The sequence below is a fragment of the Nicotiana sylvestris genome, chromosome 12, assembly GCF_000393655.2.
Source record: "Nicotiana sylvestris chromosome 12, ASM39365v2, whole genome shotgun sequence".
NCBI lineage: Eukaryota > Viridiplantae > Streptophyta > Magnoliopsida > Solanales > Solanaceae > Nicotiana > Nicotiana sylvestris.
In genome coordinates, this window is record NC_091068.1 from 157,213,363 (window position 1) to 157,240,552 (window position 27,190).

Consider the following 27,190-nt stretch of genomic DNA (forward strand, 5'->3'; position numbering starts at 1 on the left):
AAGATGAGGTGCCTCTTGTAGCTCAAGGACAACGTAGAGGCCGAAATTCCAATGCTAATCCAAATGGTGATATTCCAGACCCTCCTCTGCCACTTCCAAGAGTGGCTCCCAGAGTACTTCCGAACCAGGGCTATGCGAGTGCTATTGTCCCACCCCGAATTAGGCCGATGAATTTTCAAATAACCAACGTGATTTTGACCTTACTTGAGTAGCATGGGTATTTTACGGGCGCTGCAGATCAAAATGCCTACAAACATCTCAAGGGGTTCGTGGATACATGTTGGTGGAGCAAGCAGACCAATGTGTCCGATGATGCTTTTAGGTTGCGGCTTTTCCCATTCTCACTTCGGGGGAAGGCATTGGATTGGCTAGAGAGACTCCCCAACCATTCCATCACAACTTGGGATGAGTTGGCGGATAAGTTCATTGCTAAATTCTTCTCGCTGGGGCATATGGCGACATTGCGTGATGAGATATTGGCTTTCAAGCAAGAGCCCACAGAACCTTTGCATGAGATTTGGGAGCGGTATAGAATGATGGTGAAGGAATTCCCCAATAATGATATGACCGAGGCTATGATCCAACAAACTTTCTACCGGGGCATCAATACAATCAATGCATAGTGAACCAACTTGCCGGAGGTAACTTTATGAAGCTATCGTATGATGATGCATGTGATGTACTTGATGAGATGGCTGACACTTCTTCTGCATGGCAAAGTAGAGCCAATGTGACTCAAGGTGACCCTACGGTTATTCATTTGCACAAGGAATTACATGACCATGGGCAAGCTATAGCGGAGTTGACAACTACTATGAACCAATTGGCTAAGGCACAATTGCAACAAGTCCAAAATCCTCGCCAAGTGAATGCCATGGAGGGTGTTAATATGCTTGTCAACAAGAGAAGGCAAAGAAGACAACAAAACCAAGGGAATTCTGAGCAATTTGATGATGGATGTGATGGGTTTCAAAATGATGGTTATGATGACCAAAGTGAAGAGGTTCAATATGTAAACAATTATCAAGGCCAACGGGGCAACTCTTCCAACCAAGAACAGTGGAGACCTCAAGACAATTAGGGCAATCAACAACAAAATAGTGGCAATTGGTAGAACAACAACCAAAACAACAACTGGGGCAATTAGAACAACAATCAAGGCAACCAAGGGAATTGGAATGGTAATAACAACAATTGGGGTGGCAACACTAATCAAGGAGGATGGAACAATGGAAACCAAGGAAACCGAGGGCAAGGCTTTCAAAGGCCCCCAATGTACCAACAACCAAACAATCCACCCCCATTTCCATCTCAAGGTCCTAGTTCTTTAGGTAATGATATGGGTATAATTGAAATAATGTTCGAGCAGATGATGAAGAAGAATGCGGATTCTGATGCACAGTTAGCTTCTTACAATACCTCTATCCGGAACTTGGAGGTGCAATTAAGCCAAATCTCTCAGTCATTAAATACTCACCCGAAGGGTGCTCTACCAAGTGATACGGTAGTGAACCCAAATGATGGGAACAATCATGTTATGGCGGTTACAACAAGAAGTGGGAGAGGCGGTGATGTGAATGCCTCTAAGCAAAAGCAAGTCGTGGATGATGATGTTGAGTTGCAAGATGACGAAGTCCCTTTGGTAGTTGAAGATGTGGTTGATGAAAATGTGAACAATGAAGTGAGGATTGATATTCAAGAAGTCGAGGTGGAAACTCAAAATGATGTGAACCCGTCTAGGGAACATATAATTGACATGCCAGAGCCAGTTGTGCCTAAAGCCAAGGCACCTTTGCCAAGGCCACCTCCACCTTATCCTCAAAGGCTCGCGAAGCAAAAGAATGATAATCAGTTTAGAAAGTTCATTGACACGATGAAGAGCTTATCTATTAATGTGCCTTTGGTGGAGCCACTTGAACAAATGCCGGGCTATGCAAAATTCATGAAAGACTTGGTCATAAAAAAGCATTCTATGGATTGTGAAACTATAAAGATGACTCACCAAGTTAGTGCTATAGTGCATTCAATGGCCCCGAAGCTTGAAGATCCCAGTGCTTTCACCATTCTTGGCACCATTGGGAGTGCGGATTTTGCCAAGGCTCTATGTGATTTGGGAGCTAGTATCAATTTGATGCCCTACTCAGTTTTCAAAACTTTGGGTATTGGGAAACCTAGGTTGACTTCCATGAGGTTATAAATGGCGGATAGATCGATGAAGAGACCCTTGGGTATTATTGATAATGTGCTTGTCCGGGTGGACAAATTTGTCTTGCCAGCTGATTTTGTGATCTTGGACTGCGAGGTGGACTACGAAGTTCCTATCATACTAGGCAGACCTTTCCTAGCTACGGGGAATTAATTGGTAGATGTGGAAGTAGGCGAACTCACCTTCTGGATGGGTGATGAAAAAGTGGTCTTTCATGTGTGCAAGTCTATGAAGTATCCCAACAGTACCAAGGTGTGCTCTTTTGTAGACCTCGTCACAACAGTGATAATTGATGACACGAGTGCCATGATCAATGTGGAGGACCCATCGGAGGCAGTTTGTTGAATCTTGATGTCAATGAGGATGCAAGCCACATGGAGTGCGTGAATGCTTTACATGGAATGAGATCTTATTCTTATGAGCCTAGGAAATTGTCTTTGGATCTCGAGAATAGAAAGACTCCATCAACCAAACCTTCAATTGAGGAGCCTTCGGTGTTGGAGTTGAAACCACTTCCTCCACACCTTAGGTATGCGTTCTTAGGCTCAAATTCTACTTTTCCAGTTATTCTTTGTTCTTGTTCTTCAAAATCGAAAGAAAGCAATTGGATAGACTTTAGCTGATATTCGGGAAATAAGGCCCGCATTCTGTATGCACAAGATTATTCTGGAAGATGATGCAAAGACGTCCTTGGATCACCAAAGGAGGTTAAACGAGTCAATGCAAGAGGTTATGAAAAAAGAGGTGATCAAGTGGTTGGATGCCGAGGTTATGTACCCCATCTCTGATAGCTCTTGGACTTTGCCGATGCAATGTGTATCGAAGAAGGGTGGCATGACTGTGGTGACAAATTCCAAAAATGAGTTGATTCCGACAAGAATCGTCACCAGTTGGAGGGTATGCATGGACTACTGCAAGTTGAATAAAGTGACCCGCAAGGATCACTTTCCTTTGCCATTTTTGGATCAGATGCTAGACCGACTTGTTGGGCATGCCTTCTATTGCTTCTTGGATGGGTATTCTGGGTACAACCAAATCTTGATTGCTCCGGAAGATCAGGAAAAGACCACATTCACTTGTTCATATGGCACATTTGCTTTCTCTAAGATGTCTTTTGGGTTGTGTAATGCACCAACTACATTTCAGCGGTGTATGATGGATATTTTCACCGATATAGAGGAAGAAATTTTGGAGGTGTTCATGGACGATTTTAGTTTTGTGGGGGACTCATTTGATGAATGCTTGAAGAATCTTGATAAGTTGTTGGCCCGTTGTGAAGAAACCAATCTTGTCCTCAATTAAGAGAAATGCCACTTTATGGTGGAAGAAAGAATCGTTCTCGGGCATAAAATTTCGAAGCATGGCATTGAGGTGGATAAAGCAAATATAGATGTGATTTCAAGGCTCCCTCCCCCTACATCCGTCAAGGGAGTCTGAAGCTTTCTTGGTCATGCAGGGTTCTACCAGAGATTCATCAAATACTTTTCGAAGGTAGTGAGCCCCTTGTGCAAGTTGTTGGAAAAAGATGCTAAGTTCGTGTTTGATGACAAATGTATGGAAGCCTTTGAACTTCTCAAGCATAAATTGACCACCACTCCTATCATTACCGCACCTAATTGGAGCTTGCCTTTTGAGCTCATGTGTGATGCTAGTGATGTTGCGGTTGGGGTAGTTTTGGGTCAACGAGTTAACAAAATGTTTCACCCGGTATACTATGCGAACAAGACAATGAATGATGCTCAAGTGAACTACACGGTGACCAAGAAGGAACTTTTGGCTATTGTGTTTTCTATGGAAAAATTCCGGCCATATCTTATGGGTGCTAAGGTTATTGTTTATACTGACCATGCCGCTCTCCGGTACTTGATGACAAAGAAGGACTCCAAAGCTAGACTGATGCGATGGGTCTTGTTATTTCAAGAGTTTGATTTGGAAATTGTGGACCGTAAGGGTAGTGAGAACCAAGTGGTGGACCACTTGTCCCACTTGGAGGAGGAGGGGAGGCCTCGTGATGGCCTAGAGATAAATGATTCATTTTCCGACGAACAACTCCTTTCGGTATCGATGAATGATATGCCTTGGTTTGCTGATGTTGCTAATTACCTTGTGACCGGAATAATCCCGTGTGAGCTCTCTTCTAACCAAAGGAAGAAGATCAAGCGAGATAGTTTGGATTTCTATTGGGATGAGCCGTACTTGTTCAAGATTTGCACGGATGGTGTGATCCGAAGGTGTGTCCTCGAGGAAGAGCAATTGAGTATCTTGAAGGATTGTCATTCCTCTTCCTATGGTGGCCATCATGGCGGGGCGAGGACAGCTTCTAAATTTCTTAGTTGTGGATTTTATTGGCCAACTTTGTTCAAAGATGCGGGTGATTTTGTGAAGAGATGCGACGAGTGCCAAAGAGCGGGTGAAATTTTAAAAAAAATGAGATGCCTCTCAATACCATCCTCGAGGTTGATATTTTTGATGTATGGGCATTGATTTCATGGGCCCATTTGTTAGCTCTTGTGGGAACACTTACATTCTTGTGGCGGTGGATTATGTTTCAAAGTGGGTTGAAGCCATGGCTTTACCCAACAATGAGGCCTAGAGTGTTGTTGCATTTCTCAAGAAAAGCATTTTTACAAGGTTTGGTACTCATCGTGCAATCATAAGTGATGGGGGTCTCATTTTTGCTATAAAGCTTTCGACACGTTGCTTTCTAAGTACAGTGTCAGTCACAAAGTTTCTACCCCCTATCATCCTCAAGCAAGTGGTCAAGTGGAAGTCTCCAACAGGGGAATCAAAAGTATATTGTCAAAGACGGTCAATGCTAATAGGACCGATTGGTCGAAGAAGTTGGATGACGCTCTATGGGCTTATAGAACTGCTTACAAGACTCCGATTGGTATGTCTATGTATCGGTTGGTGTTTGGGGAAGCTTGCCATCTACCAGTTGAGTTATAGCACAAGGCCATGTGGGCTTTGAGTAAGCTTAATCTTGAGTGGGATGTTGCAGCCAATCTTCATGTGGAGCAGCTCAATGAACTTGATGAATTCTGATTCCATGCCTACTCTAGTTCGTCCTTGTATAAGGACAAGATGAAGTACTTCATGATAAATATGCTCGTGGAAAGGAGTTCAAAATAGGTGATTTGGTTCTCTTGTTCAACTCCCGGTTACGTCTGTTTCCGGGAAAGCTCAAATCAAAATGGAGTGGACCTTTTGAAGTGGTGTGTGTGACCCCATTTGGTACTCTTGATTTAAAGAACAAAAATGGTGAAGTTTTAGAGTTAATGGGCACTGGGTCAAGCATTATCTTGGGAAAATTGATGACAGCCACGTGGTGGCACTTCTTCATTTCAAATTATGTGATGGTAACACGCGTTGTGTCGCGACGTTAAATCAGGCGCTTCTTGGGAGGCAACCCATGTGTTTTTCTTCTTGTTTTCTTTGATTTTTTTGGTACTATAGGATTGATTTTTGGGCTAAATGGTTGTGAGATATTATAGGGACATAGTGGAAAAAGTGCCAGGTCTCTGAAATTGCCAATGCGGCCGCACTACATTCTGTGCGGACTGCACTAGTGAGGGTAAAATGCAACCTCTCCAAAGTTTGCCACTGCGGCCGCACTACATTTTGTGCGGTCCGCAGTGGACATCTGCGACGGCAGTCCATTTTATGCGGACCGCAGAGCGTTGCCTTCTCAAGCTTGAACAAAACAGTGCAGTGTGGACCGCGGTCCATTTTGTGCGGTCCGCACTAGTTAGTGAGACTGGGTCCCAAGTCCTTTTCTATAAATAGGGCCTGAGGCCCTCCTTTTACCCTTTTCGAACTTTCAATTCTCATAAGCATATAAACACTGTTCATCACTCTTTTCCCTCGTAACTAACTGCTTGGAAACGTAGTTCTTCATTTCATCTCATTATCTGGTACCATTATCTTCCTTTTATTTGTTTAATTTTGTTAATTCCTTTTACTTTTTGTTTTAACTGCTTCCCCTTCTATGCTTAACGTATTTTTCTTCAATTTGTTAGGTTAATTCTTTCATTAAAGTAAGCGTAGGTAGTTATAATCACTGGAAAATCACTTAGGAACATTAATTAGGGGCAAAAATATAGCTTAAAATCAAAAATCATGAAACCCTAACTTAGTGCCGAAACTGAGCACTCAGTGCGGACCACAGTCGTTTCTCTGTGGTCCGCGGTGCCCCTCTGCGGTCCGCAGTACAATTTTGTGCGGACCGCACTGATGAACATCTGGAAAGCTGAACCTTGGGTAGTGTAGCCGCACTACCATTTTGTGCAGCCCGCACTGCCCAGATATAGGGGATGGGTAGTCCGATCCCTATCGCTATGCAGACCGTATGGCCATTTTGTATGGTCCGCACTGACCCCTGTGCGGTCGCACACCATTTTGTGCGGTCCGCACTGGGTGGCTTCTGCAACCCTTCTGCAATTTTTTTCTCTGTTCTGCAACACTGCTTTTTAGCTGCTGCAACTGATATTAACAAGTCACTTGATTGTATTTGGAGATAATGGTTAAACAACGAGGCAAATGATCTAAACAACCGGGCAGAGGTGAATCCTCCCGAGGAGGAAAGCAAAAAATGATAAGACTCACTTCCCAAGATAGACAAAATATCAAAATTATAAGAAAGGCGATAAAGGCTGCTGACAGAGCAATAGACATGTCGGGGAGTGAGTACGAGACCTCCCAGGAAATCTCTTCGAACTCTATACCTGAATACATCCCTGACTGGCTGGAGAGGCATTAATTGAGAGACACTCCTCCCACTTCCCCCGCAGCCCAAGCATCAGTGAACATTTCTTCTCAGTTGTCTGAGGGCTCAATAGCAGGTAGTAGGGAATACTCCACATCTCCCACAGCTTCATTATTCGGAGAGGATGTAGTAGTAGGTGAGGAGGAAGTAGAGAGAGATGAGGGAATAGGAGAAAGAGGTGAGCCTCAAGTGGGAGGCGTTGCTAGAACTAGAAAGCCTGAGGCTTGGGAGGACATATTTATGAGTGAGGTGGCGTACCATAAATTTCAGGAGTGGTGGCCGGTGAGAAAGTTGATTCCGGAGAGGAGCTTCATACATAGAGACTTGCTACCTCACAACCCCAACGTGAGGAGGCAGTTTAGGACGAGAGTTGGATGGGAGCATTTTCTGGATGACTGTGTGGACACCAACGAACACTTGGTCAAAGAGTTCTACTGCAACGTAGCCCTCATCAAAAAGTGCTCCAAAGTGACCAAGGTTCGGAATTTGAAAGTGTTATTCGATGGAAAGTCGATAAATGAATACCTTGGCTTTAATAAGGAGGACGAGACCCTGTACATAGTGAATATGGAAATGGGCGAGGAGGTTCATCCCTGGTTAGCACAGTACATGGCAATCCCAGGTACCACCCCCGACTGGTTGACTGCTGGAGTCCAGATTCTGAGACGGAGTTTGAATTTTGAGACACGGGGGTGGGAGACTTTTGTTTGCAGCCGGTTGCACCCTACCACTCATGCTAACTCTCTTCCTCTCTACTGCTGTGTTAGTGGCTTCTATCATGGCGGGGTACCCCATTAACGTGGGAAATGTGATGTCACAAATTATTACCGTTGTGGGTGCGGAGCATGACAGAAACTATCCATTCCCCAGTTTCCTCACGATGTACTTCCGGGACTTGAAAGTGGACAAAAGGCACTTCGACATCAAAGTCAAGGCGAAAGCCCCATTTTCTTGATACAACATGTAGGGGGATGACAACCCCAAAAGCAAGAACTTCAAAGGTACAGCTACTGCTCCAACTGGCTAGTCTGAAGAGCCAGTTGTGGTAGTGGCTCCTACTGAGCCCACCTCCACTTCCACAGATATCCCTCCTGGTCCTTCCACATCCATAACCATTCATGCTGGCCTGTTACATCTCGCATTTTCGTACGTTAAAATTTAGTTTTCAGTTAACCGACGTAGACTCGGGGATGAGATCATCTTGACGTTAACGTATTTACGCTATTTATAAGAAGCGATAAATAAGTGTTATGAAGGATAAAAGGGTACACTGATTAAAGAAAACGAGTTTCGGTGAAAGTGGCCAATTTGAAAAAAAATACGGGTCGAGCGATAATACCCGATAAATATGAACTAGTACCATACAAGGTACCATATGACCACGATAATATAAAATATATAGTATATATGAAGTATTTTAAAAATAAATAGAATTTTAAGTAATTTGTGGTAATATTTAAATTATGCAGGTAATTGATTAATTATCGGGTAATAGGACATTATCTAGTTAACTAATAAGTGGATAAAAAAATTGATCATTAACCACCTTTCCAGGTGGCATAAAGCCACAATGGGTAGACATGACTCATAAGTCATTAAATCCATGTGGTTACCTATGAATAACCCAAAACCATGACTTAAAGAATAAGTCTTAGAAAGACTTATCAACATTCTGTCTTAGCTTCAATACATAACTTGGGCTTGAAACCAAGAGAGTGTAAGCCCAAAATCAAGACTTCAAACGATTGGAACAAAGTTAACTTTAAGATTAAATCCATTTATGTCTTTAGTACACAAAAAAACGTTAGAGAGCAGAATCAAAAAAATTCGTCCAAATTTCGTTTCAAGATTTCAAGTAGAAATTCGTTCAAATAATTCCAGGAACAGGTATGTTAAGGCCCTCCCTTCTTCTTTTGGCATGGTCTAGATTATTACGAAAGAAACGAGCAAATACACGGTTTCTATAAATTATTCTATTCATAAAAATAGTAGGGGTGTCTATATTCTTGATTCCCCATGAGAATTATTATTTTCTCCTGTTCATGGGTCTCAAAATAATACGCAGTTGAAAAAATTTATTCGGAAGGAATATTGAGATTATTACGTATTTTTCATGTATTTCGTACATGTGCATTGACCCATAACCAGATGACGTTATATACACATATATATGTAAATATATGTATATGGGATATAGGAAAAGGTTACGGCGTTATATACGCATCACCACCTGATCAGTTGGTATATGATGATGATATTGCCCACAGTGGCTAAAATATGATTCAAACGGCGTTATATATGCGTATATATGTATGTATTCAAACGACGTTATATACGCATATATATGTATGTATATATATGTATATGGGATATGGAAAAGGTTATGGCGTTATATACGCACCACCACCTGATCAGTTGGTATATGTTGATGATATTGCCCAGAGTGGCCGAGATGATATGATGGGATGCCCCCAGTGGCTTGATGATATTATGTACACCATACCTATGCATGACATGACATTTACACGCACGTGCATGACATTATAAACGTTTCAGTATTTACAAAGTTATTCAAATTTAAAAATGTGTTTCAGTAGTCCATGTTTCATCTATGTCTCTTACGTACTAATTTCCATGTCTTACATACTCAGTACATTTTTCGTACCGATGCCCTATTTCACGACGCTTGCGTTTCATGCCCGCAGGTGCAGGTAGGCAAGCTGACGGTCCCCATTCTTAGGGTCCCTAATCAGCGAGAGTTGGCATGCTCTATTTGATCCGGAGCTGCTTTTGATATTGGTACGATACGTTTGTACATATATATGTATATGAGTATGATGTGGCTCAGTCCCGTCTTTGTACAGTTATGTTTCTGTTAGAGGTCTGTAGACAATATGTCTAGTTGGGTTATATGTGGCCTTGTCGGCTTTTAGTTTTTGATGTATAGTTGTCTATAGCAGCCTTGCCGGCTCGCCCACTGTATTCTGTCTGTATACGTACATATACCTTGATGGCAGGCTTCTTTCACGTATGTTAATTTTGTAATGCAGCAGATGTTATTCAGGTTCATATTTTAGACGTATGCTTAGGGGTGTTTGATAGGTAAGATTCAGGCGCCCATCGCGGCCCATCGGTTTGGGTCATGACAAAAGTGGTATCAGAATAGTTCTATCCTAGGGTTGTCTACAGACCGTGTCTAGTAAAGTCATGTTTATGGGTGTGTCATGCACCACACTTATAAACAGGAGGCTACAGGACATATAGGATGTTATCCTCTCTTTTTATCTCAAGATCGTGCAATACAAGAATTCTTGTTCCTAACGATATGTTACATTTTCAGCAATGCCTCCAAAGAGTACGGCCGCCCAGAAGGGAATGTGTGTGGCTGGTGAGACTACTAGTCGAGTACCACGAGTTACCAGGGCTCAGGGAGAATCTCATGGTGAAGTTCCATCTCAGACTTCACATACCCAGCCTTTCCCAGAAGAGTTCCGAAGGGCACCAGCTCCAGCACCCGCCCCTATACATTCAGCACCTCAGCAGGATACGCCGAGTCAGGAGATGAGAGATGTTGTTCAGTTATTGACCCGATTAGTAGTCGCACAGGCTCGGCGTCAGGAAGCAGGTATTGGTCACGCAGATATGTCCGTGAGCGCGAGGGTTCGTGACTTTATTAATTTAGACCCTCCAGTATTCACTAGAGCAGACCCGAATGAGGACCCTCAAGTATTTATTGATAGAGTACAGAGGACGTTACGGGTAATGAAGGCCACTGAGACTGAGTCAGTTGAGCTAGCTTCCTATAGACTCCGAGATGTTGCAGTTAATTGGTACGAGTCTTGGAAATTGTCCAGAGGTGAGAATGCCCCTCCAGCGGTATGGCAGGAGTTTACAGAAGCTTTTCTTCGCCATTATCTGCCACCAGAGCTTAGGCGAGCTAGAGTTGATAGATTCCTGACCCTTCGGTAGGGAAACATGAGTGTTCGGGAGTACTGTCTTCAGTTTGATTCGTTGTCTAGGTATGCTCCCACTATTGTATCTAAGATGGAGGATCGGGTTCACCAGTTCGTGATGGGGTTAGAACCTTACTTTCTTAACGAATGTATGTCGGTTTCACTTTATCCAGACATGGATATTTATCATATTCAGGCGTACGCTCAAGGTGTAGAGGAGCGTAAACAGAAACAGAGGGCCGATCGTGAGCATGATAGGGCCCAAAATAAGAGGGCGAGGTCTTCGGGTCCTTCTGGTGAGTTTCGAGATGGTCAGAGGCAACAGTATTTGAGATATCCATCCCAGTCCTCGGCTAGCACGCCCCTCAGTTTGGAGGAAAGAGATTTGATCGTTCTACATATTCAAGGCCTGGTTAGAATTTTAGGGCATCAGGTTCTCAGTATAGGGGTGAGTCAAATCAGATGAGGCCACCCTTGCCATGATGTACTCAATGTGGTAAGCAGCATACCGGGCAATGCCGTATGGGACTAGATGTTTGTTATACTTGTGGTTATCTGGGACACATTATGAGGGATTGTCCGATGAGAGGTGATACAAGCATAGCTCATCCAGCGGGATCTGTGGCTGGCTCGTCATCATCAGTACGCCCCCTAGGCAAAGTCCCCAAGCACCAATGAGTCGTGGTAGAGGCAGAGGCAGAGCATCTAGCTCGAGCAGCCCTCAGAACCGCATTTATGCATTGGCAGGACTACAAGACCAAAAGTCATCGCCTGATGTTGTTACATGTATATTATCAGTCTCCTCCTACGATGTATATGCACTAATTGATCCAGGTTCGACCTTATCATACGTTACTCCGTTGATTGCTAGTAAGTTTGAAATAAAACCTGAATTGGTTAAACCTTTTGAGGTGTCTACACCTGTTGGGGACTCGGTGATAGCTAAGCAGGTATATAGGGGTTGTATAATAATAGTTCATGGTCGACCTACCGTAGCAGACTTAATCGAGTTAGATATGGTAGAATTTGATGTTATAATAGGTATGCATTGGTTGGCTTCTTGTCATGCCAATGTTGATTGTAGATCGAAGATAGTCCAATTTCAATTTCCGGGGGAGCCTATTTTGGAGTGGAAAGGTAACACGGCATCGCCGAGAGGTAGATTTATTTCCTATCTCAAGGCAAGGAAGATGATCAGAAAGAGCTGTATTTATCACTTAGTTCGGGTTCAGGATGTAGAAGTAGAGTCACCAACTATTCAGTCCATCCCTGTGGTAAATGAGTTTCCAGATACCTTCCCTGATGAACTTTCGGGTCTCCCGCCAGAGCGAGAAATTGAGTTTTCTATTGACCTACTACCAGATACTCACCCAATATCTATCCCTCCCTATAGAATGGCCCCCGCAGAGCTAAAAAAATTGAAAGAACAACTAAAGGACTTGCTTGGAAAAGGTTTTATCAGACCTAGTACGTCCCCGTGGGGAGCACCTATGTTGTTTGTAAGGAAGAAATATGGTTCCTTAAGAATGTGTATTGATTATAGGCAACTGAATAAGGTGACGATCAAGAATAAGTACCCACTCCCGAGGATTGATGACCTATTTGATCAGTTGCAAGGTGCCAAGTGGTTTTCAAAGATAGACTTGAGGTCCGGGTACCATCAAGTAAGGGTTAAGGATGAAGATATTTTGAAGACAGCATTCAGGACTAGATATGGGCATTTTGAGTTTCGGGTTATGTCGTTCGGTCTGACCAATGCCCCAGCAGTATTCATGGATTTGATGAACCGTGTGTTCGGGCCTTTCTTAGATCTGTTTGTAATTGTATTTATTGACGATATATTGGTATATTCTCGTTCAGAGGATTAGCATGCTGGTCATCTGTGTACGGTGCTCAGAGTTCTACAGGAGAGGAAGTTGTATGCAAAATTTTCTAAGTGTGAATTCTGGTTGAACTCTGTAACTTTCCTTGGGCATATCATTTCGGGTGAAGGCATCCTGGTGGATACACAAAAGATTGAGGCAGTAAAGACTTGGCCTAGGCCCACAACACCAACGGAGGTTCGTAGTTTTCTTGGGTTGGCAGGTTATTACATGAGATTTGTGGAAGGATTTTCTTCCCTTTCAGCACCTTTAACAAAGTTGACTCAGAAGGGAGCAAACTTTCAATGGACTGATGCTTATGAACGGAGTTTCCAGGCATTAAAGGATAGGTTAACTTCATCACCGGTTCTCACGCTCCCAGAAGGGACCGATGGTTATGTTATCTATTGTGATGCTTCAGGCATTGGATTGGGTTGTGTGCTGATGCAGCATGGTAAGGTTGTGACTTATGCTTCTAGACAACTAAGAAAGAACGAAAAGAACTACCCGACCCATAATTTAGAGTTAGCTGTGGTGATTCATGCACTAAAGATGTGGAGGCACTACTTGTATGGCATTCATGCTGATATTTATACGGATCATAAGAGCCTCCAGTACATCTTCAAGCAAAGGGAATTGAATCTTCGTCAAAGGAGATGGTTGGAGCTACTTAAAGACTATGATGTTAATATTTTATACCATCCGGGGAAGGCAAACGTAGTTGCCGATACAGTCAGCCGTAGATCTATGGGCAGCCTGTTGTATTTGCAGCCAGAAAAAAGGGGAATAGCCCATGAGGTTCATTAGCTAGCTAGTCTTGGAGTTCGGTTACTGGACTCAGGTGACATTGGAATTACTCTTCAGGATACGACAACATCATCTTTAGTAACTGAAGTGAAGGAACGCCAATACGAGGACCCTGTGCTAATTCATTATAGAGATACCACTCTTCAGAAGGAGAAGACACCGTTTGAAATTACCGAAGATGGGGTCCTTAGATACCAAGGGCGATTATGTGTGCCTAATATTGCGGGGTTACGTCGGCAGGTCATGGGAGAAACTCACTATTCCCGTTATTCTATCCATCCAGGATCGACAAAGATGTATCATGATATCAGGGAAATATATTGGTGGGACGGAATGAAAAAGGACATAGCTGAATTTGTTGCTCAGTGCCCTAACTGTCAGCAGGTTAAGATTGAGCATCAAAAACCTGGTGGATTATTGCAGGCTATGGAGATTCCGACTTGGGAATGGGAAATAATCAATATGGACTTCATCATAGGCTTACCTCGTACCCAGCGTAAGTTCGATTTGATATGGGTAATTGTTGATAGGCTCACAAAGTCAACCCATTTTTTGCCCGTTAGAACTACGTACTCCTCAGAAGATTATGTGAGGCTTTATATTAAGGAGATAGTACGACTGCATGGTGTACATGTATCTATTATCTCAGATAGAGGAGCTCAATTTACAGCTAACTTCTGGAGATCCTTCCAAAAGGGATTGGGGACTCAAGTAAGTCTTAGTACCGCATTTCATCCCCAGACAGACGGACAGGCTGAGCGTACAATTCAAACACTGGAGAATATGTTGCGAGCTTGTGTAATAGACTTCAAAGGTAGTTGGGATAATCATCTTCCGCTTATTGAGTTTGCATATAATAATAGCTACCATTCTAGCATTCAGATGGCTCCATACGAAGCCCTTTACGGATGAAAGTGTAGGTCGCCTATAGGGTGGTTCGACGTTGGAGAATCTGGATTACACAGGCCAGACCTGGTTCAGCAAGCCATAGAAAAAGTAAAGCTTATCCGGGATTGACTATTGATAGCTCAGAGTTGTCAGAAGTCATATTCAGACGTGCGACATCGAGATTTAGAGTTCGGGGTTGATGACTGGGTATTCTTGAAGGTGTCACCTATGAAGGGTGTGATGAGATTTGGCAAAAAGGGTAAACTTAGCCCATGGTATATTGGGCCTTATAAGATCATTCGGAGGGTGGGCCGAGTAGCTTATGAGTTAGAATTGCCCTCGCAATTGGAGTCTGTCCATCCAGTTTTTCATATATCTATGTTACGAAAGTACATTGGCGATCCTACCCGAGTGGTACCTACGAATGATGTACAGATTACAGAGGACTTGTCATACGAGGAAATTCCGGTTGCCATTCTAGACCGACAAATCCGCAAGCTACGGAATAAGGAGGTAGCCTTCGTAAAAGTACTTTGGAGAAACAACAATGTGGAAGAAATGACTTGGGAGGCCGAGGAAAACATGAAGTCTAGATATCCCTACTTATTTCCTCCTCCAGAGAAGGGTCCGACTGAGACGTCATAATCATAAGGTATGTGCATAAATTCTTGCGTTTGTTATTGTCGTTAGTCATGTGAGGCCATTGTCGTTATTGATAATTGTGGTCCTGTGTGGCGTTGGGTTATTAAGCTTCTACGGGGAGAGTTGGTAGTAGTATTGTTATAAAAGGTGACCTTGCCAAAGTTATATGGATCACGGAGAGTGGAACATTCGAGGACGAATGTTTCTAAGGGGGGAAGGATGTTACATCTCGCATTTTCATACGTTAAAATTTCGTTTTCAGTTGACCGACGTAGACTCGGGGATGAGATCATCTTGACGTTAACGTATTTACGCTATTTATAAGAAGCGATAAATAAGTGTTATGAAGGATAAAGGGGTACACTAATTAAAGAAAATGAGTTTCGGTGAAAGTGGCCAATTTGAAAAAAAAAATACGGGTCGAGCGATAATACCCGATAAATATGAACTAGTACCATGCAAGGTACCATATGACCACGATAATATAAAATATATAGTATATATGAAGTATTTTAAAAATAAATAGAATTTTAAGTAATTTGTGGTAATTTTTAAATTATGCGGGTAATTGATTAATTATCGGGTAACAGGACATTATCTAGTTAACTAATAAGTGGATAAAAAAAAAATAATTAACCACCTTTCCATGTGGCATAAAGCCACAATGGGTAGACATGACTCATAAGTCATTAAATCCATGTGTTACCTATGAATAACCCAAAACCATGACTTAAAGAATAAGTATTAGAAAGACTTATCAACATTCTGTCTTAGCTTCAATACACAACTTGGGCTTGAAACCAAGATAGTGTAAGTCCAAAATCAAGACTTCAAACGATTGGAACAAAGTTAACTTTGAGATTAAATCCATTTATGTCTTTAGTACACAAAAAAACATTAGAGAGCAGAATCAAAAAAATTCGTCCAAATTTCGTTTCAAGATTTCAAGCAGAAATTCGTTCAAATAATTCTAGGAACAGGTATGTTAAGGCCCTCCCTTCTTTCTTTTGGCATGGTCTAGATTATACGAAAGAAACGAGCAAATACACGGTTTTTATAAATTATTCTATTCATAGAAATAGTAGGGATGTCTATATTCTTGATTCTCCATGAGAATTATTATTTTCTTCTGTTCATGAGTCTCAAAATAATACGCAGTTGGAAAAATTTATCCGGAAGGAATATTGAGATTATCACGTATTTTTCATGTATTTCGTACATGTACATTGACCCATGACCAGATGGCGTTATATATGCATATATATGTAAATATATGTATATGGGATATGGGAAAAGGTTACGGCGTTATATACGCATCACCACCTGATCAGTTGGTATATGATGATGATATTACCCATAGTGGCTAAAATATGATTCAAACGACGTTATATACGCGTATATATGTATGTATTCAAACGGCGTTATATACGCGTATATATGTATGTATATATATGTATATGAGATATGGAAAAGGTTATGGAGTTATATACGCACCACCACCTGATCAGCTGGTATATGTTGATGATATTGCCTACAGTGGCCGAGATGATATGATGGGATGCCCTCAGTGGCTTGATGATATTATGTACACCATACCTATGCATGACATGACATTTACACGCACGTGCATGACATTATAAACATTTCAGTATTTACAAAGTTATTCAAATTTAAAAATGTGTTTCAGTAGTCCATGTTTCATCTATGTCTCTTACGTACTAATTTCCATGTCTTACATACTCAGTACATTTTTCATACTGACGCCCTATTTCACGGGGCTTGCGTTTCATGCCCGCAGGTGCAGGTAGGTAAGATGACGGTCCCCATTCTTAGGGTCCCTAATCAGCGAGAGTTGGCGTGCTCCATTTGATCCGGAGCTGCTTTTGATATTGGTACGATACATTTGTACATATATATATGTATATGAGTATGACGTGGCTCAGTCCCGTCTTTGTACAGTTATGTTTCTGTTAGAGGTCTGTAGACAATATGTCTAGTTAGGTTATATGTGGCCTTGTCGGCTTTCAGTTTTTGATGTATAGTTGTCTATAGCAGCCTCGCCGGCTCGCCCACTATATTCTGTCTGTATACGTACATATGCCTTGATGGCAGGCTTCTTTCACGTATGTTAATTTTGTAATGCAGCAGATGTTATTCAGGTTCTTATTTTAGACGTATGCTTAGGGGTGTTTGATAGGTAAGATTCAGGCACCCGTCGCGGCCCATCGGTTTGGGTCGTGATATAGCCCATCCACCTTAGTAGGCCCGAAGATTCCATCTTCCCGAGCCCATCCTATTACTGCTCACCGACTGAGCCAGGCGCTTCTTAGCATAAACAACTAGATGCATACTGCCTCATCCAAGTTGTCCACACTCACCACTGTGGTAGAGCCTCAGTCGGTACCTCCAGCCCCACAGGTTCCCCAGTCAATTGAGGATACTCTTAGAGAGATTTTAGACAACCAAAAGAAAATCCTTGACACTCAGGCATTGCCCTCAAAGGCAGTTGATTCTCATAGCAAGGCTCTGAAGGAGCTTGCTCGGGAGCACAAGAAGCTGAGGAAGACACGGACCTCCAAAGAGTCCGTGAAGGTGTTGAGAGCTGATGTAGACAGACTAAAGGCAAATCACCTGCCTTTGGATTTATTGCTCCAGGACCCAACACCAGCAGTTCATCTAGAGCCGGAGCAGTCACAGAGGCTGCCCAAGAGGAAGATGATGATCCCTCGAGCTAATGATACAGTCATCTAGCTGGCTGACCCACAGGAGACCTCTTCCAGTCAGCCACTGGGTGCACTACCTACAGAGCCTGTCCAGGTCCAGGTCCCAGTAGCGGAGCAGCAGGCCACAGGGACCAGTCTGAGGTCCCTGGGCACAGAGAGGACCTAGGGACCACACATGACCCTGTGTAGACAGACAGGCCATAGGGAGTTTCTTATATCCTTTTTTTCTTTTATCCTTTTGGTGCTTTATTTAGACTAGTTGGCATTGGGGACAATGCCAACTTTCATTTGAGGGGGTAGGCCCTACCTGTTATTCATTCGGATGACTGTATATATATATATATATATATATATATATATATATTTGATACATTATTATGCTTTCTTGATTTTTCATCTTCGGCTTGTATATAATTCTGATATTTCGTTACATTTATCATACTTTTATTTTACTTTGGATCTGTATATAAAGTTATGTTTTATTATATATATTCATCCCATCTATTGTATATTCAAATCCCCTCTTGTATATATTCATTCTATTTTTTTGCAAATTTTTTGTTCTTAGCTTCTTATTTGTGATTCGTAGCTTATTGTTTTCAAAGTTTGCAATAAGCCTTTGGTGTTCTTAATGCCACAGTTCTTTCCAAAGGTGGAGTGTTATGTGAACCGGGTGGCTCTTCCCAATGATGGATGGCGTGACAACCTTCTTAAGGGTTTGAGTCCGTTTTTCTTTTCGTTTTTAGTAGTTGGTAGTTAAGGGTACCTCAAGCAAAGCTTCACTTGGGTCTAGCACATTTGCCTTTGATCTCATGGTCAAAAACAAATTGTTGTGTTTAGGATAGTGAAAGTCGTGACCTTGAGACTCTTCTGTTGACCGATGATCATCAAGTGGTTTTTCGGTACCATTGTGTGCTCAAATCGTATCTAAGGTCGTTGTGGGCTCCCGACTCTATGTCTTTAGCAATGCCTTAGCTTGTGTGGTGAGTAATTGCAATTGCAAGTCCAAGTCCTGAGCCATTGGTCTAGAACTTGCCCTGAATGTTTGTTGAGGCGAAATCATAAGTGAATTTTGACTTGAGACATGATTATAGGCTCTCTTTGATCCAAGATAGTCTGAACAATTCCATAGCCTACCAATGATAAGATCCCTAGTTAACCCTTTTGAGCCTTAGACCTTTTTCTTTCAAGAACCATGATACACGCCTATACCCGTTCTAAAAGATACCCTCTCTTGGCACCCAATCTTTCCTTTAGCACATGGCAAAAGTATAAGTTTGGGGGGAGAGACGAGGATTGCAACAAAGTGGTAAAAAGGTACGGAAATGAAGAAAAGGAAAGGCAATGAAAAATAAAGAATAGCAAAAAGGCAAAAAGATTGTTCAATGTTAAAAAAAAGCAAAGAATGAAAGGTGTGGAAGGTTGAAAAAGGAGAAAAGGTTTGAAATGCCTAAGAAAGAGTGACAATGTGTCTCTCTAACCCCTTAGAAAGAAGTGAAATGATTCAAAGAGTTAAGTGAATATATGCCAAATGAATCAAAAGAAGTGCTTAAGGGAAGATGGAACCTACTTAAACCAAAACACTTCCTACCCTGAACCAAAAGCCTTTACAATGTCTCCACAAAAAGTCCTATATGATCTTTAGTCGAATGAAGCTTACATTAGTAGATACTCACGTAAGGGGCAAGCATATGGTACTTAGAGCCGGACTTGTGACTTTTTCTTAAGAGAGATGAGTGAATTTCTATTAACCTCGTTTTGTGTGCCACTATTCTAAAGGTGAGGATTGCTTAGGGAGAGTTGATGATGTGTGAGTTTGGGTTCCATAATGACCAAAGTAATTGAAAGAGTTCTTTGATGCGTTGAGTCAACTCTTGATGCTCTTGTGTCACACTTAATCCATGGTGTTTCAAAGGTTAATGATTCATTTGTATTGAGGGCAATTGTTAGTCCCAATTTATGCTAGTTGAGGTTGCTTTAGGACAGCTGAAAATTTCTTGGATTTTCCCTTAAGGGGTGGGTCTTATTTTGTTTGCTTGAGGACAAGCAAAAGCTTAAGTTTGGGAGAGTTGATAACTAGGGATTTTGGAGCATTTTATACTCTTTCTTGCTCATGCTTTGATTAGAAACTCATACAAAATAGTCCTAAAAGGCTCATAAATTGTGCTTGATTGTAGGTTTGATCAGCTCAAAAAGAGTGAAACTTAGACAAGTACCAAAGACAAGACAAGCTCAGGCAAAATAGGTCCAGTGCGGGCGCACACCACTTTGTGCGGTCCGCACTAGGAGGTTCAGAGAGCAGGCATTCAGGATAAAAGGCAATGCGGCCACATTAGATTTAGTGTGGTCCACACTGGAGTCCATGCGGCCGCACTACCATTCTGTGCGGTCCGCAGAGCCAAGATTCATAGAAGTGGCAGTTTGGAGCTTTCAAGCCAATGCGGTCCGCAGTCCATTTTGTGCGGACCGCACTAGAAGTCACCGCAGCCGCAGTCCATTCTGTGCGGTACGCGGAGCCTGAGTTCAGATTGCTGGATTTTGGAGCCAAGAGTCCTAGTGCAGCCACAATCCATTATGTGCGGTCCGCACTAACCCCACAGGGGCATTTTTGTCCAAATTTTTCAGCTTAGTATAAATAGATCCTCTTTCCATTTTTAGGTCATCAGATATTGTAATAGCATAGCTGCGCTCATGGGTCAATTTTCTTGGTCATTTTGGGCAACTTTAACTACATTTCATCATTGTATTTAGCTTAACAATTAATTAATACGTGTTTATCTTCATCTATTTCTTATGTTTCTTCTTTGAATATGAGTAGCTAGACCCCATAGCTAGGGTTATGGCTCAACCCTAGTGTGGGTAATCGATGGGTCTTGTATTTTAGGGCTAAATTGATTATGGGTGTTTGATATTTGGGTCAATTTCATGGTTAATTGCTGAATTAGTGGTTGCAAACACTAGTTTGTGTTTAGTTGACTAGGGCTCTTCTTGAGAAAGAGAGTCTAAGTCTCCGAAATTGATCCAACAAGGAATTGAGGCGTACTCAAGATATTGATATTCCCAATTAAAGGGTTAAACTTTGAGAGAGAGTAATACCCTACTTGAACCCTAAGTTTCTTGTGCAAATTAGCATACCCAGTCGGTCTTGAAAAAGTCAATTAGGCAAAATCACTTGAACTACTGAGAGGCGTAGAGTGGGTAAAATAGTGCAACGATTATATCATACTCCCCAAACATGTCAATTGTGTCTTAGACTCAAGTACCCGTCAATTGACCACCTAGGCGGATGTCACTACCCTAGTGCCCTTTAAACTATTTGAAGAACTCGTAGCATTTAACTCTTAGCTTAATTTACAATTTGTAGTTTGTTAAAAGTATATAAAGAAAACCCCCCAAAATGATTAGAAGTGTAATTTGGAACATATACGCAATCCCAAACTAGATTGATACTCGACTCCATTTCTAGCTTTCTGTGGATATCGATCCCGACCCAAAATCAGGTAAAAGATGCTCCGACCCTCTCTCAATACATAATTAGCAGTGCGGAGTAGGCTTCGATCAGATGCCGACGAAGATGAGGTACCTCTTGTACCTCAAGGACAACGTAGAGGCCGAAATGCCAATGCTAATCCAAATGGTGATATTCCAGACCCTCCTCCGCCACTTCCAATAGTGGCTCCTAGAGTATTTCCGAACTAGGGCTATGCGAGTGCTATTGTCCCACCCCGAATCCGGGCAGACAATTTTAAAATAACCAACGTGATGTTGACCTTACTTGAGCAGCGTGGGTATTTCACGGGCGCTGCGGATCAAAATGCCTACAAACATCTCAAGGGGTTCGTGGATACATGTTGGGGGAGCAAGCAGACGACTGTGTCTGAGGATGCTTTTAGGTTGCAGATTTTCCCATTCTCACTTCGGGGGAAGGCATTGGATTGGCTAGAGATACTCCCCAACCATTCCATCACAACTTGGGATGAGTTGGCAGATAAGTTTATTGCTAAATTCTTCTCGCCGGGGCATATGGAGACATTGCGTGATGAGATATTGGGTTTCAAGCAAGAGCCCACGGAACCTTTGCATGAGATTTGGGAGCGGTATAGAACGATGGTGAAGGAATGCCCCAATAATGATATGACCGAGGCTATGATCCAACAAACTTTCTACCGGGGCATCAATATAACAAATCAATGCATAGTGAACCAACTTGCCGGGGGCAACTTTATGAAGCTGTCGTATGATGATGCATGTGATGTACTATGAGATGGCTGACACTTCTTCTGCATGGCAAAGTAGAGCCAATGTGACTCAAGGTGACCCTATGGTTATTCATTTGCACATGGAATTACATGACCATGGGCAAGCTATAGCGGAGTTGACAAGTACTATGAACCAATTGGATAAGGAACAGTAGCAACAAGTCCAAAATCCTCGCCAAGTGAATGCCATGGAGGGTGTTAATATGCTTGTCAACAAGAGAAGGCAAAGAAGACAACAAAACCAAGGGAATTCTGAGCAATTTGATGATGGATGTGATGGGTTTCAAAATGATGATTATGATGACCAAAGTGAAGAGGTTCAATATGTAAACAACTATCAAGGCCAACGGGGCAACTCTTCCAACCAAGAACAGTGGAGACCTCAAGGCAATTGGGGCAATCAACAATAAAACAGTGGTAATTGGGGGAACAACAACCAAAACAACAACTGGGGCAATCAGAACAACAATCAAGGCAACCAAGGGAATTGTAATGGTAATAACAATAATTGGGGTGGCAACACTAATCAAGGAGGATGGAACAATGGAAACCAAGGAAACCGGGGGTAAGGCTTTCAAAGGCCCCCAATGTACCAACAACCGAACAATCCACCCCCATTTCCATCTCAAGGTCCTAGTTCTTTAGGTAATGATATGGGTATAATTGAAATGATGTTCGAGCAGATGATAAAGAAGAATGCGGATTCTGATGCACAGTTAGCTTCTTACAATACCTCTATCCGGAACTTGGAGGTGCAATTAGGCCAAATCTCCCAGTCATTAAATACTCACCCGAAGGGTGCTCTACCAAGTGATACGGTAGTGAATCCAAAGGGTGGGAACAATCATGTTATGGCGATTATAAAAGAAGTGGGAGAGGCAGTGATGTGAATGCCTCTAAGCAAAAGCAAGTCATGGATGATGATGTTGAGTTGCAAGATGACGAAGTCCCTTTGGTAGTTGAAGATGTGGTTGATAAAAATGTAAATAATGAAGTGAGGATTGATATTCAAGAAGTCGAGGTGGAAACTCAAAATGATGTGAACCCGTTTAGGGAACATATAATTGACATGCCAGAGCCGGTTGTGCCTAAAGCCAAGGCACCTTTGCCAAGGCCACCTCCACCTTATCCTTAAAGGCTCGCGAAGCAAAATAATGATAATCAGTTTAGAAAGTTCATTGACATGATAAAGAGCTTATTTATTAATGTTCCTTTGGTGGAGGCACTTGAACAAATGTCGGGCTATGCAAAATTCATGAAAGACTTGGTCGCAAAGAAGCATTCTATGGATTGTGAAACTATAAAGATGGCTCACCAAGTTAGTGCTATAGTGCATTCAATGGCCCCGAAGCTTAAAGATCCTGGTGCTTTCACCATTCCTTGCACCATTGGGAGTGCGGATTTTGCCAATGTTCTATGTGATTTGGGAGCTAGTATCAAGTTGATGCCCTACTCAGTTTTCAAAACTTTGGGTATTGGGAAACCTAAGCTGACTTTCATGAGGTTACAAATGGCGGATAGATCGATGAAGAGACCCTTGGGTATTATTGATGATGTGCTTGTCCGAGTGGAAAAATTTATCTTGCCAGCTGATTTTGTGATCTTGGACTGCGAGGTGGACTACGAAGTTCCTATCATACTAGGCAGACCTTTCCTAGCTACGGGGAAGGCATTGGTAGATGTGGAAGCAGGGGAACTCACCTTCCGGGTGGGTGATGAAAAGGTGGTCTTTCATGTGTGCAAGTCTATGAAGCAGCCCAATAGTACCGAGGTGTGCTCTTTTGTAGGCCTCGTCATAACAATGATAATTGATGACACCAGTGCCATGATCAATGTGGAGGACCCATTGGAGGCTGTTTTGTTGAATCTTGATGTCAATAAGGATGCAAACCGCGTGGAGTGCGTGAATGCTTTACATGGAATGGGTTCTTATTCTTATGAGCCTAGGAAATTGTCTTTGGATCTCGAGAATAGAAAGACTCCATCAACCAAACCTTCAATTGAGGAGCCTTCGGTGTTGGAGTTGAAACCACTTCCTCCACACCTTAGGTATAAGTTCTTAGGCTCAAATTCTACTTTGCCAGTTATTCTTTCTTCTTACCTTACTAACATGCAGGTTGAGGCCACATTGATAGTGCTTCAAAAGCGGAAGAAACCAATTGGATGGACTTTAGTTGATATTTGGGAAATAAGCCCCGCATTCTATATGCACAAGATTATTCTGAAAGATGATGCAAAGCTGTCCTTGGAGCACCAAAGGAGGCTAAACGAGGCATTGCAAGATGTTAAGAAAAAAGAGGTGATCAAGTGGTTGGATGCCGAGGTTATGTACCCCATCTCTGATAGCTCTTGGACTTTGCCGGTGCAATGTGTACCGAAGAAGGGTGGCATGACTGTGATGACAATTTCCAAAAATGAATTGATTCCGACAAGAACTGTCACCAGTTGGAGGGTATGCATAGACTACCGCAAGTTGAATAAAGTGACCCGCAAGGATCACTTTCCTTTGCCATTTCTGGATCAGATGCTAGACCGACTTGCTGGGCGTGCCTTCTATTGCTTCTTGGATGGGTATTCTAGGTACAACCAAATCTTGATATCTCCGGAAGATACGGAAAAGACCACATTCACTTGTTCGTATGGCACATTTGCTTTCTCTAGGATGCCTTTTGGGTTGTGTAATGCACTGGCTACATTTCAGCGGTGTATGATGGCCGTTTTCACTGATATTGTGGAAGAAATTTTGGAGGTGTTCATGGATGATTTTAGTGTTGTGGGGGACTCATTTGATGAATGCTTGAAGAATCTTGATAGGTTGTTGGCCCGTTGTGAAGAAACTAATCTTCTCCTCAATTGGGAGAAATGCCACTTTATGGTGTAAGAAGGAATCATTCTCGGGCATAAAATTTCGAAGCATGGCATTGAGGTGGATAAAGCAAAGATAGATGTGATTTCAAGGCTCCCTCCCCCTACATCTGTCAAGGGAGTCCGAAGTTTTCTTGGGTATGCGGGGTTCTACCTGAGATTCATGAAAGACTTTTTGAAGGTAGTGAACCTCTTGTGCAAGTTGTTGGAAAAAGATGCTAAGTTCATGTTTGATGACAAGTGTATGCAAGCCTTTGAACTTCTCAAGCATAAGTTGACCACCACTCCTATCATTACCGCACCTAATTGGAGCTTGCCCTTTGAGCTCATGTGTGATGCTAGCGATGTTGCGGTTGGGGCAGCTTTGGGTCAACAAGTGAACAAAATGTTTCATCCGGTGTACTATGCGAGCAAGACAATGAATGATGCTCAAGTGAACTACACGGTGATCTAGAAGGAACTTTTGGCTATTGTGTTTGCTATGGAAAAATTCTAGCCATATCTTATGGGTGCTAAGGTTATTGTTTATACTGACCATGCCGCTCTTCGGTACTTGATGACGAAGAAGGACTCCAAAACTAGACTGATGCGATGGGTCTTCTTACTTCAAGAGTTTGATTTGGAGATTGTGGACCAGAAGGGTAGTGAGAACCAAGTGGCGGACCACTTGTCCCGCTTGGAGGAGGAGGGAGGCCTCGTGATGGCCTAGAGATAAATGATTCATTTCCCAACGAACAATTCCTTTCGGTATCGATGATTGATATGCCTTGGTTTGCCGATGTTGCTAATTACTTGTGACCGGAATAATCCTGTGTGAGCTCTCTTCTATCCAAAGGAAGAAGCTCAAGCGGGATAGTTTAGATTTCTATTGGGATGAGCTGTACTTGTTCAAGATTTGCACGGATGGTGTGATCCGAAGGTGTGTCCCCGAGGAAGAGCAATTGAGTATCTTATCATTCCTCTCCCTATGGTGGAAATCATGGCGGGGCGAGGACGGCTTCTAAAGTTTTTAGTTGTGGATTTTATTGGCCAACTTTATTCAAAGATACGGGTGATTTTGTGAAGAGATGCGACGAGTGCCAAATAGCGGGTGAAATTTCAAAGAAAGATGAGATGTCTCTCAATACCATCCTCGGGGTTGATATTTTTGATGTATGGGGCATTGATTTCATGGGCCCATTTGTTAGCTCTTGTGGGAACACTTACATTCTTGTAGCGGTGGATTATGTTTCAAAGTGGGTTGAAGCCATGGCCTCGTGCAATCATAAGTGATGGGGGGTCTCATTTTTGCAATAGAGCTTTCGATACGTTGCTTTCTAAGTACAGTGTCAATCACAAAGTTTCTACCCCTATCATCCTCAAGCAAGTGGTCAAGTGGAAGTCTCCAACAGGGAAATCAAAAGTATATTGTCAAAGACGATCAATGCTAATAGGACCGATTGGTCGAAGAAGTTGGATGACGCTCTATGGGCTTATAGAACTGCTTACAAAACTCTGATTGGTATGTCTCCGTATCGGTTGGTGTTTGGGAAAGCTTGCCATCTACCAGTTGAGTTAGAGCACAAGGCCATGTGGGCTTTGAGGAATCTTAATCTTGAGTGGGATGTTGCAGCCAATCTTTGTGTGGAGTAGCTCAATGAACTTGATAAATTTCGATTCCATGCCTACTCTAGTTCGTCCTTGTATAAGGACAAGATGAAGTACATCATGATAAATATGCTCGTGGAAAGGAGTTCAAAGTAGGTGATTTGGTTCTCTTGTTCAACTCCCGGTTATGTCTGTTTCCGGAAAAGCTCAAATCAAAATGGAGTGGACCTTTTGAAGTGGTGTGTGTGACCCCGTTTGGTGCTCTTGATTTAAAGAACAAAAATGGTGAAGTTTTTAGAGTTAATAGGCACTAGGTCAAGCATTATCTTGGGAAAATTGATGACAGCCACGTGGTGGCACTTCTTCATTTCAAATTATGTGATGGTAACATGCGTCGTGCCGCGACGTTAAATCAGGCGCTTCTTGGGAGGCAACCCATGTGTTTTTCTTCTTGTTTTCTTTGACTTTCTTGGTAGTATAGGATTGATTTTTGGGCTAACTGGTTGTGAGATGTTATAGGGACATAGTGGAAAAAGTTCCAGGTCTCTAAAGTTGCCAATGCGGCCGCACTACATTCTATGCGGACTGCACTAGTGAGGGTAAAATGCAGCCTCTCTGAAGTTTGCCACTGCG